At 39.9% G+C, this 13,853-nt stretch overlaps 1 protein-coding gene across 6 annotated transcripts in view; it reads left to right on the top strand.

Annotated features, from left to right (window-relative positions):
• The window catches only part of PLD5 (phospholipase D family member 5), a 406,964-nt gene that overhangs the window by 85,177 nt on the left and 307,934 nt on the right, over positions 1 to 13,853 (top strand). The window lies entirely within an intron of this gene.

Raw genomic sequence — 13,853 nt, 5'->3', positions numbered from 1 at the left:
TGTAATTAAATTAATCTACCATTCTTCTTATTCCATTTGGATTTTGAGTTGTCCCTAGAGAAGTTGTTCCTACTCCCAGATTCACACACATTTTCTTCTAGCTCCTGTATAGTTTAATTTATTTACATCAGACTGTTTGATCTGGTTGGAATTTATCCTGCTGTATCTGGTAAGGAAAAGGACCAATTATTTTTTTTTTCTATACAGCAATCCTGTTTCCCCAATACAAATTATAATGTCTTTCTCTTTCCCCAAACTGATTTGAGATGCAGCATTTATTGTATCCGAAATTATCATTTGGAATTTGGTAGTCCTTCTCATACTTATTATCTTGAAAACTATTCACGGGCCTGACCTATATTATTTATGCTTCTGTATGAGCCCTTTCCTCTGGGAAAAGTGAAGGAAGAAGTGGCTACAATCCTCAATCTGAAATTTCTCCATAGGAGTGAAGGTCAGAGTCAAAATGCCCTTTAGCTTTAATAGCTCAAATTTTAATGTTTCCTTCTAAAATCTCTTTCTTCTTTTCCCATAGCCCTTAAACATTTGAAAATTCCATGCTTTCACATTTCCCAAATCATATTTTCTTGTTAATCTTAACTCGCTTTTCCTAATTTCTCATACTTAAAGAGCACACCAATGCGATGTTTGCCTCCTGCATGTCCAAACCTTCCCGTCCTTTCTGTTCTTACTTCCAGTACTGTAGCTCCCTCCCTATGCACATCTCAATGGACAATTTTAATAGCTTTCTACCTGGCACTGTGATTTGCAATCTCGTCCCTTTTAGATTCATCTTCATAGCTGCCTGAGGAACCTACTTCAAACAGCTACCTGATCTGTCCTTCCTTTAATACCCTATCCTGTGCAGGACAGAATCCTGTTTCCTTAACAAGTCCTGTGAGGCCTCCCCATTCCCTCTCCTACCTTGTTCTCTGCCCTTTGTCCCTCAGAATTAGGCTTCAGCCATCCCATGCCACTCCTAGTTTATCGAATACCTCAGATTGCTTCAAATCACTTCAAGCCTCCCTCTTTGATTAAGACTATCTTCTCTGCCTGGGCTGCCTGCTTCTTCCCATATCTGCATCCTAAAGTGTCACTTCTTCCACAAAGCTATCCCTTCCCCAACACCCTCCCTCCACTCCAGCCCTGCCCCATGCTTTCACACTGTATTGAAGTTATGCTGATGCATTTATCCTTCATCTTATGGAAGTCTTGTGAGTGGGAACTAAATCTTCATGAATGGTAATGTTGGTCTTCAACACGCCAATGGAGAATAGAGTAATTATTCTTGGTGTACATCTTTATAACACTGTGTTGTATAGTGTACCTAGTGATTTATATATTTGTCCCCCTAGTTGATTATGAATATTTTGAGACATGGAATCTTTTTTTTTTTTTTCTTTTTTTTTTTTTCCTTTTTTTTTTTTTTTTTATTATTGAAGGGTAGTTGACAACAGTATTGCATTACATTAGTTTCAGGTGAACAACACAGTGATTCAACACTTATATACATGATAATTCTAGGTACCAGGTATCACCATACCAGGTTGTTACAATATTTTGACTATATTCCTTATGCTATACATTACATCCCGGTTACTTATTTATTTTACAATTGGAAGTGTGTGTATATATATATATATGTATATATGTATTTTGTGAGGGCATCTCTCATATTTATTGATCAAATAGTTGTTAACCACAATAAATTTCTGTATAGGGGGGTCAATACTCAATGCACAATCATTAATCCACCCCAAGCCTAATTTTCGTCAGTCTCCAATCTTCTGATGCATAACGAACAAATTCTTACATGGAGCACAAATTCTTACATAGTGAATAAGTTACATGGTGAACAGTGCAAGGGCAGTCATCACAGAAGCTTTCGGTTTTGTTCATGCATTATGAACTATACACAGTCAGTTCAAATATGAATATTCATTTGATTTTTAAACTTGATTTATATGTGGATACCACATTTCTCTATTATTATTATTTTTAATAAAATGCTGAAGTAGGTAGATACGAGATAAAGGTAGAAAACAGAGTTTAGTGTTGTAAGAGACCAAATGTAGATGATCAGGTGTGTGCCTGTAGACTATGTGTTAATCCGAGCTAGACGCGGGCAATAAAACATCCACGTATGCAGAAGATTTCTCTCAGAACAGGGGGGGTGAGGTTCTAAGCCTCACCTCTGCTGCTCCCCATTTTCTCACTACATGGCCCCCTGCGACTGTGCCTGTCTTAGGTTGTTCCTCCCTTGAGGAATCTTACCCGTCTCTGGCTAACCAGTCATCTTCCGGGGCCATACAGGGAAATGTTAAGTTGGTAAGTGAGAGAGAAGCCTTATTGTTTGAAAAGGTTAGCTTTTTACTTCTTTGCATATTTATGCCCTGTGGCTTCTATGCCCAGCATTTGTCTTGAGGTGTCTTTACCACTTGGAAGAATTATGATACTCGGTAAATTCGACATGTGGCACGAGTTCTATTTAAAGGTTGTGATTAGGTAGGAAGAAGAAAAGCTATAGAAGTAGCAGGCAGAAGAAAACCTGGGAAGATTGATTATTTCTTTGACATATCTTCTTGTAGAGTAACTTCAGCATGGATAGGTTTTAAACTACTAATTAAATTGTGCACACACATTAACATAATAGGAATATAGTTTCCTAACCAAAGCATACCTGTAATTACCAGCCATCTCCAGTGAAACCAAGAAAACCAGTTAGGCACCTTAGGCATTTGTGAAAACTTATCTATGATATGGTGGATATTGTCCAACTGAACTTAAACAGTCTGAGAGAATTCAGATAAACTAGAACACCCCATTCCTGGGGACTGTTCATATCCCATATGTTCTTTTAACGATAAATAGTCTGTAGTTGTAAGATTTTGGAGTGCTACAATTTGCACTTCTCCTAATTCTTGGTTGAGTTCCAACAGTATAGATCCAGTCCAATTTTTGTTTTACTGTATGCACAGGCCAGCTTAGATATCTCCTTCCTCATTCCCATGGCAAGTCCAGGAACTGGTGGGATGAGTGCATCTACACCTGTGACAGTGCATGGATCTTTGTTGGAGTTTTTTTTTTTTTTTTTTTGCTGATCATCTTCTGTCATGAGTCTTCCCGAGAGTGCTGATGTTGGAAGTTCTTTTTCATATCGTATCTTAGTTCATTTTTGGGGTAGCCAAATTAGGCTTTCATCCTCTGTATAAACACAAACAGACCCTTTGCCTACACTTTTATATGCCCTTTATATCATTGTGTAGAACTCATTAGAGGTCACCACATAGGAACTGCTTTTTTTTTTTTTTTTAATCATTAATCTACACTTACATGACGAATACTTTGTTTACTAGGCTCTCCCCTATACCAGGTCCCCCCTATATACTCCTTTACAGTCACTGTCCATCAGCGTAACAAACTGTTGTAGAATCACTACTTGTCTTCTCTGTGTTGTACAGCCCTCCCCTTTCTCCCACCCCGCTATGGATACTAATCTTAATACCCCTCTTTTTCTGCCCCCCCTTATCCCTCCCTACCCACCCATCCTCCCCAGTCCCTTTCCCTTTGGTACCTGTTAGTCCATTCTTGAGTTCTATGATTCTGTTGCTGTTTTGTTCCTTCAGTTTTTCCTTTGTTCTTATATTCCACAGATGAGTGAAATCATTTGGTATTTCTCTTTCTCTGCTTGGCTTGTTTCACTGAGCATAATACCCTCCAGCTCCATCCATGTTGCTGCAAATGGTTGGATTTGCCCTTTTCTTATGGCTGAGTAGTATTCCATTGTGTATATGTACCACATCTTCTTTATCCATTCATCTATCGATGGACATTTAGGTTGCTTCCAATTCTTGGCTATTGTAAATAGTGCTGCGATAAACATAGGGGTGCATTGGTCTTTCTCATACTTGATTGCTGCATTCTTAGGGTAAATTCCTAGGAGTGCAATTCCTGGGTCATATGGTATGTCTGTTTTGAGCATTTTGATGTACCTCCATACTGCTTTCCACAATGGTTGAACAAGTTTACATTCCCACCAGCAGTGTAGGAGGGTTCCCCTTTCTCCACAGCCTCGCCAACATTTGTTGTTGTTTGTCTTTTGGATGGCAGCCATCCTTACTGGTGTGAGGTGATACCTCATTGTAGTTTTAATTTGCATTTCTCTGATAATTAGCGATGTGGAGCATCTTTTCATGTGTCTGTTGGCCATCTGTATTTCTTTTTTGGAGAACCGTCTGTTCAGTTCCTTTGCCCATTTTTTAATTGGGTTATTTGTTTTTTGTTTGTTGAGGCATGTGAGCTCTTTATATATTCTGGACGTCAAGCCTTTATCGGATGTGTCATTTTCAAATATATTCTCCCATACTGTAGGGTTCCTTTTTGTTCTATTGATGGTGTCTTTTGCTGTACAGAAGCTTTTCAGCTTAATATAGTCCCACTTGTTCATTTTTGCTGTTGTTTTCCTTGCCCGGGGAGATATGTTCAAGAAGAGGTCACTCATGTTTATGTCTAAGAGGTTCGTGCCTATGTTTTCTTCCAAGAGTTTAATGGTTTCGTGACTTACATTCAGGTCTTTGATCCATTTTGAGTTTACTTTTGTATATGGGGTTAGACAATGGTCCAGTTTCATTCTCCTACATGTAGCTGTCCAGTTTTGCCAGCACCATCTGTTGAAGAGACTGTCATTTCGCCATTGTATGTCCATGGCTCCTTTATCAAATATTAATTGGCCATATATGTCTGGGTTAATGTCTGGATTGTCTAGTCTGTTCCATTGGTCTGTGGCTCTGTTCTTGTGCCAGTACCAAATTGTCTTGATTACTATGGCTTTATAATAGAGCTTGAAGTTGGGGAGTGAGATCCCCCCTACTTTATTCTTCTTTCTCAGGATTGCTTTGGCTATTCGGGGTCTTTGGTGGTTACATATGAATTTTTGAATTATTTGTTCCAGTTCATTGAAGAATGTTGCTGGTAGTTTCATAGGGATTGCATCAAATCTGTATGTTGCTTTGGGCAGGATGGCCATTTTGATGATATTAATTCTTCCTAGCCACGAGCATGGGATGAGTTTCCATCTGTTAGTGTCCCCTTTAATTTATCTTAAGAGTGACTTGTAGTTTTCAGAATATAAGTCTTTCACTTCTTTGGTTAGGTTTATTCCTAGGTATTTTATTTTTTTTGATGCAATTGTGAATGGAGTTGTTTTCCTGATTTCTCTTTCTGTTGGTTCATTGTTGGTATATAGGAAAGCCACAGATTTCTGTGTGTTGATTTTGTATCCTGCAATTTTGCTGTATTCTGATATCAGTTCTAGTAGTTCTGGGGTGGAGTCTTTAGGGATTTTTATGTACAGTATCATGTCATCTGCAAATAGTGACAGTTTGACTTCTTCTTTGCCAATCTGGATTCCTTGTATTTTTTTGTTTTGTCTGATTGCCGTGGCTAGGACCTCCAGTACTATGTTAAATAACAGTGGAGAGAGTGGGCATCCCTGTCTAGTTCCCGATCTCAGCGGAAATGCTTTCAGCTTCTCGCTATTCAATATAATGTTGGCTGTGGGTTTTTCATAGATGGCCTTTATTATGTTGAGGTACTTGCCCTCTATTCCCATTTTGCTGAGAGTTTTTATCATGAATGGATGTTGAACTTTGTCAAATGCTTTTTCAGCATCTATGCAGATGATCATGTGATTTTTGTCTTTCTTTTTGTTGATGTGGTGGATGATATTGATGGACTTTCGAATGTTGTGCCATCCTTGCATCCCTGGGATGAATCCCACTTGGTCATGGTGTACGATGGTTTTGATGTATTTTTGAATTCGGTTTGCTAAAATTTTGTTGAGTATTTTTGCGTCTACGTTCATCAGGGATATTGGTCTGTAGTTTTCTTTTTTGGTGGTGTCTTTGCCTGGTTTTGGTATTAGGGTGATGTTAGCTTCATAGAATGAGTTTGGGAGTATCCCCTCCTCTTCTATTTCTTGGAAAACTTTAAGGAGAATGGGTATTATGTCTTCTCTGTATGTCTGATAAAATTCCGAGGTAAATCCATCTGGCCCAGGGGTTTTGTTCTTTGGTAGTTTTTTGATTACCGCTTCAATTTCGTTGCTGGTAATTGGTCTGTTTAGATTTTCTGTTTCTTTTTGGGTCAGTCTTGGAAGGTTGTATTTTTCTAGGAAGTTGTCCATTTCTCCTAGGTTTCCCAGCTTGTTAGCATATAGGTTTTCATAGTAGTCTCTAATAATTCTTTGTATTTCTGCGGGGTCTGTCGTGATATTTCCTTTCTCATTTCTGATACTGTTGATTTGTGTTGACTCTCTTTTCCTCTTAATAAGTCTGGCTAGAGGCTTATCTATTTTGTTTATTTTCTCGAAGAACCAGCTCTTGGTTTCATTGATTTTTGCTATTGTTTTATTCTTCTCAATTTTATTTATTTCTTCTCTGATCTTTATTATGTCCCTCCTTCTGCTGACCTTAGGCCTCATTTGTTCTTCTTTTTCCAATTTCGATAGTTGTGACATTAGACCGTTCATTTGGGATTGCTCTTCCTTTTTTAAATATGCTTGGATTGCTATATACTTTCCTCTTAAGACTGCTTTTGCTGTGTCCCACAGAAGTTGGGGCTTAGTGTTGTTGTTGTCATTTGTTTCCATATATTGCTGGATCTCCATTTTGATTTGGTCATTGATCCACTGATTATTTAGGAGCGTGTTGTTTAGCCTCCATGTGTTTGTGAGCCTTTTTGCTTTCTTTGAACAGTTTATTTCTAGTTTAATGCCTTTGTGGTCTGAAAAGTTGGTTGGTAGGGTTTCAATCTTTTGGAATTTACTGAGGCTCTTTTTGTGGCCTAGTATGTGGTCTATTCTGGAGAATGTTCCATGTGCACTTGAGAAGAATGTGTATCCTGTTGCTTTTGGATGTAGAGTTCTGTAGATGTCTATTAGGTCCATCTGTTCTAATGTGTTGTTCAGTGCCTCTGTGTCCTTACTTATTTTCTGTCTGGTGGATCTGTCCTTTGGAGTGAGTGGTGTGTTGAAGTCTCCCAGAATGAATACATTGCATTCTATTTCCTCCTTTAATTCTGTTAGTATTTGTTTCACATATGTTGGTGCTCCTGTATTGGGTGCATATATATTTATAATGGTTATATCCTCTTGTTGGACTGAGCCCTTTATCATTATGTAATGTCCTTCTTTGTCTTTTGTTACTTTCTTTATTTTGAAGTCTGTTTTGTCTGATACCAGAATTGCAACACCTGCTTTCTTCTCTCTGTTGTTTGCTTGAAATATCTTTTTCCATCCCTTGACTTTAAGTCTGTGCGCGTCTTTGGGTTTGAGGTGAGTCTCTTGTAAGCAGCATATGGATGGATCATGCTTTTTTATCCATTCTATTACTCTGTGTCTTTTGATTTGTGCATTCAGTCCATTTACATTTAGGGTGATTATTGAAAGGTATGAATTTATTGCCATTGCAGGCTTTAAGTTTGTGGTTACCAAAGGTTTAGGGTTAGCTTCTTTACTATCTTACTGTCTAACTTAACTCGCTTGTTGAGCTATTATAAACACAGTCTGATGATTCTTTATTTCTCTCCCTTCTTATTCGTCCTCCTCCCTTCTTCATATGTTGGGTGTTTTGTTGTGTGCTCTTTTTAGGAGTGCTCCCATCTAGAGCAGTCCCTGTAGGATGCCCTGTAGAGGTGGTTTGTGGTAGGCAAATTCCCTCAACTTTTGCTTGTCTGGGAATTGTTTAATCCCTCCTTCATATTTAAATGATATTCGTGCTGGATACAGTAGTCTTGGTTCGAGGCCCTTCTGTTTCATTGCATTAAGTATATCATGCCATTCTCTTCTGGCCTGTAGGGTTTCTGTTGAGAAGTCTGATGATAGCCTGATGGGTTTTCCTTTGTAGATAACCTTTTTTTTCTCTCTGGCTGCCTGTAATACTTTGTCCTTGTCTTTGATCTTTGCCATTTTAATTATTATGTGTCTTGGTGTTGCCCTCCTTGGATCCCTTGTCATGGGAGTTCTGTGTACCTCTGTGGTCTGAGAGGCCATTTCTTCCCCTAGTTTGGGGAAATTTTCAGCAATTATTTCTTCAAAGACATTTTCTATCCCCTCTTCTCTCTCTACTTCTTCTGGAATACCTATGATTCTTATATTGTTCCTTTTCGTTTGATCACTCAGCTCTCTTAAAATTCTTTCATTCCTGGAGATCCTTTTATCTCTCTCTGCATCAGCTTCTCTGCGTTCCTGTTCTCTGTTTTCTAGTCCATTAATGGTCTCTTGCATCTCGTCCATTCTGTTTTGAAGTCCTTCCAGAGCTTGTTTTATTTCTGAATTCTCCTTCCTTAGTTCTTGCATATTTTTCTGCAAGTCCATCAGCATGGTTATGACTTTTGTTTTGAATTCTTTTTCAGGAAGACTGGCTAAATCTATCTCCCCAGATTCCTTCTCAGGGGAAGATGTAGCAGATGCCGAAGCTGTCTGGGTTAGTCTTGTCTGGATCATATTTTTTTGCCTTTTCATGTTGACAGGTGCTATTGACTGTCAGCTGGGAGGGCCAAAATTTTCACTTGCTACTGGCCTTTCTTTACTGGGACAACTGCGACCCCTAGTGGCTTGTGTTGGGTAATTGCGTGTAGAGTGGGTCTTTGTGTCTTGCCTGGCCGGAAGGGAGAAATTTCCCTTTCTGTGGGCGGAATTTGTCTCAGGCTGCTTCTCTGCTTTCGCAGCGCCCGGTGGGGTAATGGATGGGGGCGCTGCTTGACTGTTTGCCTCCGTGAGGGGTCTCAGAGCTGTTGCCCAGGGGGTTAGTGCACCCGGTTTTCCCTGTAATTTCCAGCTGCTGTACTGTGACCTGGGTTGTTTCCGTCAAGCTTTTAAGTCCCTGTCCCTTTAAGACTTTCAAAAAGCCCCCGCTTTTCTTTGTCACAGGGGCATCAGCTTCGGCACCCGCTCAGAGGTCTTTCTCCCTGTTTCCCCAGTATCCAGGGCCCCCTGGGCATGTACTGTGTCTGCGCTCTGGCCCGGATGGCTGGGGCTGGGTGTTCGACGGTCCTGGGCTCCGTCTCCCTCCCGCTCTGCCTATTCTTCTCCCGCCGGGAGCTGGGGGGAGGGGCGCTCGGGTCCCGCCGGGCCGGGGCTTGTATCTTACCCCTTTCACCGGGCGCTGGGTTCTCGCTGGTGTAGCTGCAGTCTGGCCACTGTCCTGCGTCTTCTGGTCTCTCTTTTAGGGCTAGTTGTGTTTGTTGTATTTTCAAAAGTATATATGTTTTTGGGAGGAGATTCCCAGTGTCCTACTCACGCCGCCATGTTGGCTCCGCCTCTCCGAGAGATGGAATCTTATTTTCCACATATCCCTAAGCCAGGGATGGAGTCTGTTACACAGAAAAGGGACTCAAGAAATGAGTGTTGTGGAGTGAAAGAACAAGAGAGACAGACCACAGCAGCAAAAGCCTTACAAAACATGACTAGGGTCAGTGCAGGGAAGTGGCAGAGGGACAGATTCAACCTTGTGTAGAGTAGGTAGAAGCTCTTGTGGGACTCATGAGGCTCGTACTATGGGGGGTTTCAGAAAAGGCTGGTCAAAAGTCCCAATGAGAAATCACTACACACCCACCAGAGTGTCTAAAATAACAGGCAGTGGTAACACAGTGCTGGTGAGGATGCAGAGACACTGGATCGCTTATACATTGCTGGTGGGAATGTGAAATGGAAAGTAGTTTGACAGTTTCTTATAAAACTATGCGTGCAGTTACCATGCAGCCAGCAACTGCACACCTGGGTGTTTATCCCAGAAAAGTAAAGACATATATTCATATAGAAACCTGTGCACAAAGGTTTAAAGTAACTTTATGTGTAATAGCCAAAAATGGGAATCAGCCCCAAACAGGTGAATGGTTAAAAAATGATGGTACATCCATTTGTATCAGTCAAGGTTCTCCAATGAAACTGAACCAAGAAAGAGATTTAGTATAAGTGATTGGCTTATGTGATTATGGAGGCTGAGAAGCCCCAAGACTTAACATTGGCAAAGTGGAAGCCCCGGAGAACTGAAGGTGTCATTCTAGACTGCAACCCGCAGGCTTGAGACCCAAGAAGAGCTGATGCTTCAGTTTCTTCATTTCAAGGCCAAAAGACAGGAAAAGGACCAATATCCCAGCTCAAGTCAAATAGAAGAAGCTACCTCTTATTCAACCATTTTTTTCTATTCAAGACTTCACCTGATTGGATGAGGCCCACCCACATTCTGGAGAGCAATCTGCTTTTCTCAGTCTATGGATTCCAATGTTAATTTCATTCAAAAATACCTACACAGACATACCCAGAATAATGTTTGACCAAATGTCAGGTACTCTGTGGCCCATTTTAGTTGATATGTACCCATCACACCATGGAATAATGCTCAGGAAAAATATAAAAACACTTGAAATAAGCAATAACATGGAAAATCTTGAGGGATTATGCTGAGAGGAAAAAACCCAACCCCAAAAGATTGCATACTGCAGGATTCCACTTATATAATATTTTTGAAATGACAAAATTAGGAACTGTTCAATATCTTGACTGTGATGGTAAATACATGCATCTACAAAAGTGATAAAATTGTAATACACATGCACACACAAATGAGTACAAGTAAAACTGGGGAAAATCTAAACATTATTGGTGGATTACATTAATGCCAGTGTTCTGGTTATAGTATTATATTATGATTTTACAAGATGTTGCCAATGGAGGACACTAGCCAAAGCGTATAAGGAATGTCTCTGTGTTACTTCTCACAACTGCATGCAAATTTGCAGCTATATCAATAAAATTTTTAATTAAAACATTGCAAATAGTCTAACTTATCCTGTAAAATCCCTAAAATAATTCATAAAATGTATTATATGGCATGTATGCTCCACCCTAATGGCTGAAATTCAGCCTTGCATTAAGGCACAAAATGTTCAATGTTCAAAAACCCAGAGCAAATCCTGGGGTAGACGTTTTCAGGGATTTTTGTAGGGAGCTCATGGGAGAGTTATGGTGGAGTGTATGATGTCCTCCCATTTGAAGAACCCATTATTATTATTATTATTATTATTATTATTATGTTTAATTATGTATTTCCCTTATCAAAGTTATCCTGGATTGTTATTTTATCTCCCAAAATGCTGGCCTGCCCCATTTCATATTAAAGTAATTGCCTCCTTATGTAGCCTTTTTAAAGTTTTTGACTTTAGTTGGATTATTGAAAAGAAGAGCACTGGGCACAGAACAAAACACTGTGCAGTACTCCAACTCTGATCCATTGGTTTCTGTTCCCTGCTAGTGTAATGTTTGGTCACCCACGCCTGTGACATAGAATCAGCACTGAGGACATTAGTAGTCCATAGGTACAGCCCCTTACAAACCTCTGAGTGCGCCAGGCATCTGAATCAGGGTTTGGTAATTTTACTGCTGAATATTTAGTGGTTCATTTGCCTCCTCTTAGTTCCTGAGTGAAAAAAGAAAGAAAATTATGTTTTAAAATGACAGTTTAAAAAACCCTAGACAGTAGTTTCCTTAACTCCTTTCATTCCGGCATGCCAATGCGTTGTGAGGTTTTTTCCTTTGAAATTTGGATTAAGGTAAAAGCAGTGTCTCTTGAAATTTGGAAGTGATGAAATAATCTTACAGGTAATAAAATTCAGAAAGGAAGCAGGTGTTCTGGTGTCTGTCCAGGCTGACCTGGTACGGTCACAGAGTCCCTGCCCTGTCCTCTGCGAGAGCCCTCAGGGAGGCAGCCATGTGTCCTGAGGGGGTTCTGTGTTTCAGCTTTGCCTGCCTGCCAGTTGCTTTCAGCTTCTGCTTGCACCAAAGAAGCCATTTTTTCCTTATGTGATAAATGAGAATGAGAGAAATTTCTTCCTCTCTAATTAGTGCTGGGATTTGCTACCATGTTAATGAAATGGACCATCTAGTTCGATTTCCTGTCCCCAAATGTTAAGCAGGTATGAGGACTTCATTTTTTCAAAGTGTTTATTGGACTCGCTATGTAGAAAACTGCTAAGATGAAAACAGGCATGGAGAGGTTGTTTTACCCCAGGGCCAATAAACCAGTAGTGAGAAAGCTGATCTGGAACCCAGGGCTGGGACTCCATCCATACAAGTCTGGGCTGAAAGGTACTTTCGCAAAAATTTTCAGGAGATGGAAACTGCCATTTTTCTGACTAGTCTCCATACAAATTAGTCCTTCTCTGGCATAAAAATCATCTTGACTTCAGAACTTAATCCAGTCTTCACTCCTCTTTCTTCAGAACCTGGCTGAGCACAATTGCTCTAAATCATCCCCCACCAAGACATGTTAATCCTCCTAGTAAGAATGGCGGGATTGGAGCTTCCACACAATTAGGGTTTTAAGTCAGTTTGCAAGATTCATTGGAAAATGTTTGTTTTTAAATGCTTTGATCTTTTAAAAGAAATTGTGAAGATCCATTCTACTCTGAAGTACTTTTCAGGTATTAAAATAATTAAGAATAGCTGTGTGTACTGATGTAGAAGAATCTTTGTAAGTTAAAAAACAAGTAACAAAAATATGTATGGTTTCATTCCCTTTTGTTTAAAAAAGATAAAAGCAAGATCCAAGCAAAACTGTATATTTGCTTGGGTACATAAAGAGATAAAAATGCCTGGAGATCTCTACAGAAATAATAGCAAACTTAACTGTGACCATCTCTGGAAAGGATGGAGACAGACAGAGGTAGGAGGAATTTGGGTGTAGGCGAATGTTAGTAGACTATTTCAGTCCTGTGTTTAAAAATAGAAATGTAGGATATATTAATTTGAGAAAGTTTACAAAAATCATTTGTAGGACCAAAAAGTAGACAAAGAAGCTGATAACAACTTTTTACAATAGCCAAGTAACCTAAGGGTCCATCAGTAGATGAATGGATAAAGAAGGGGTGGTACATATACACAATGGAATACTATTCAGCCATAAGAAAGAAACAAATCCTACCATTTGCAACAACATGGATGGAGCTGGAAGATATTATGCTCAGTGAAATAAGCCAGGTGGAGAAAGACAAATGCCAAATGATTTCCCTCATTTGTGGAGTATGACAACAAAGCAGAGCTGAAGGAACAAAATAGCAGCAGACTCAGAGACTCCAAGAATGAACTAGTGGTTACCAAAGGGGAGGGGTGTGGGAGGGTGAGTGAGGAGGGAGGGAGAAGGGGATTGAGGGGTATTATGTTTAGTACACATGGTGTGGGGGATCATGGGGAGAACAGTGTAGTACAGAGAAGGCACATAGTGGATCTGTGGCACCTTGCTGCACCGATGGATAGTGACTGCATTGGGGTATGGGCGGGGACTTGATAATATGGGTAAATGTAGTAACCATGTTGTTTTTTCATGTGAAACCTTCATAAGAGTGTATATCAATAATCTCTTAATAAAAAATTTTTTTAAAAAGCTGCTAACAACAAAAATCCGACTATAGCTTATGTTACACATACCTTCTGCTAAATGCTATTTCAGTTTGGAAGTCCTCTTGATGCCGGGGTTCTTGTTCATGAAGCTGAAGAATGAGCTTCACAAACACTCAAGGTAGGAGAGCAAGATACAGGCTTTTATTTAGAAATAAAGTGAGAGGACAGAACTCCTGGCTCACCCAGGAGGGGACAAGAGAGTCAGGGATGGTGCCTTGTCTAGGGGTTTTATAGGCAGTTGAGGATTTTTGAGAACATGAAAAAAGTTTAGGGGTATGGACTTGTTAGTTAGTCCCTGAATATTTAGAATTAATTTAACACTATCAACTTCCTGCTCTGATGATTTCTCCCTGAGATACCAGCATCTTGGTCTGGGGGCATAGGAAACAAGGCCACC

This window comes from Manis pentadactyla, chromosome 9 (genome assembly GCF_030020395.1).
Source record: "Manis pentadactyla isolate mManPen7 chromosome 9, mManPen7.hap1, whole genome shotgun sequence".
Classification (NCBI taxonomy): Eukaryota; Metazoa; Chordata; class Mammalia; order Pholidota; family Manidae; genus Manis; species Manis pentadactyla.
This window is presented reverse-complemented; position numbering and strand designations above follow the sequence as displayed.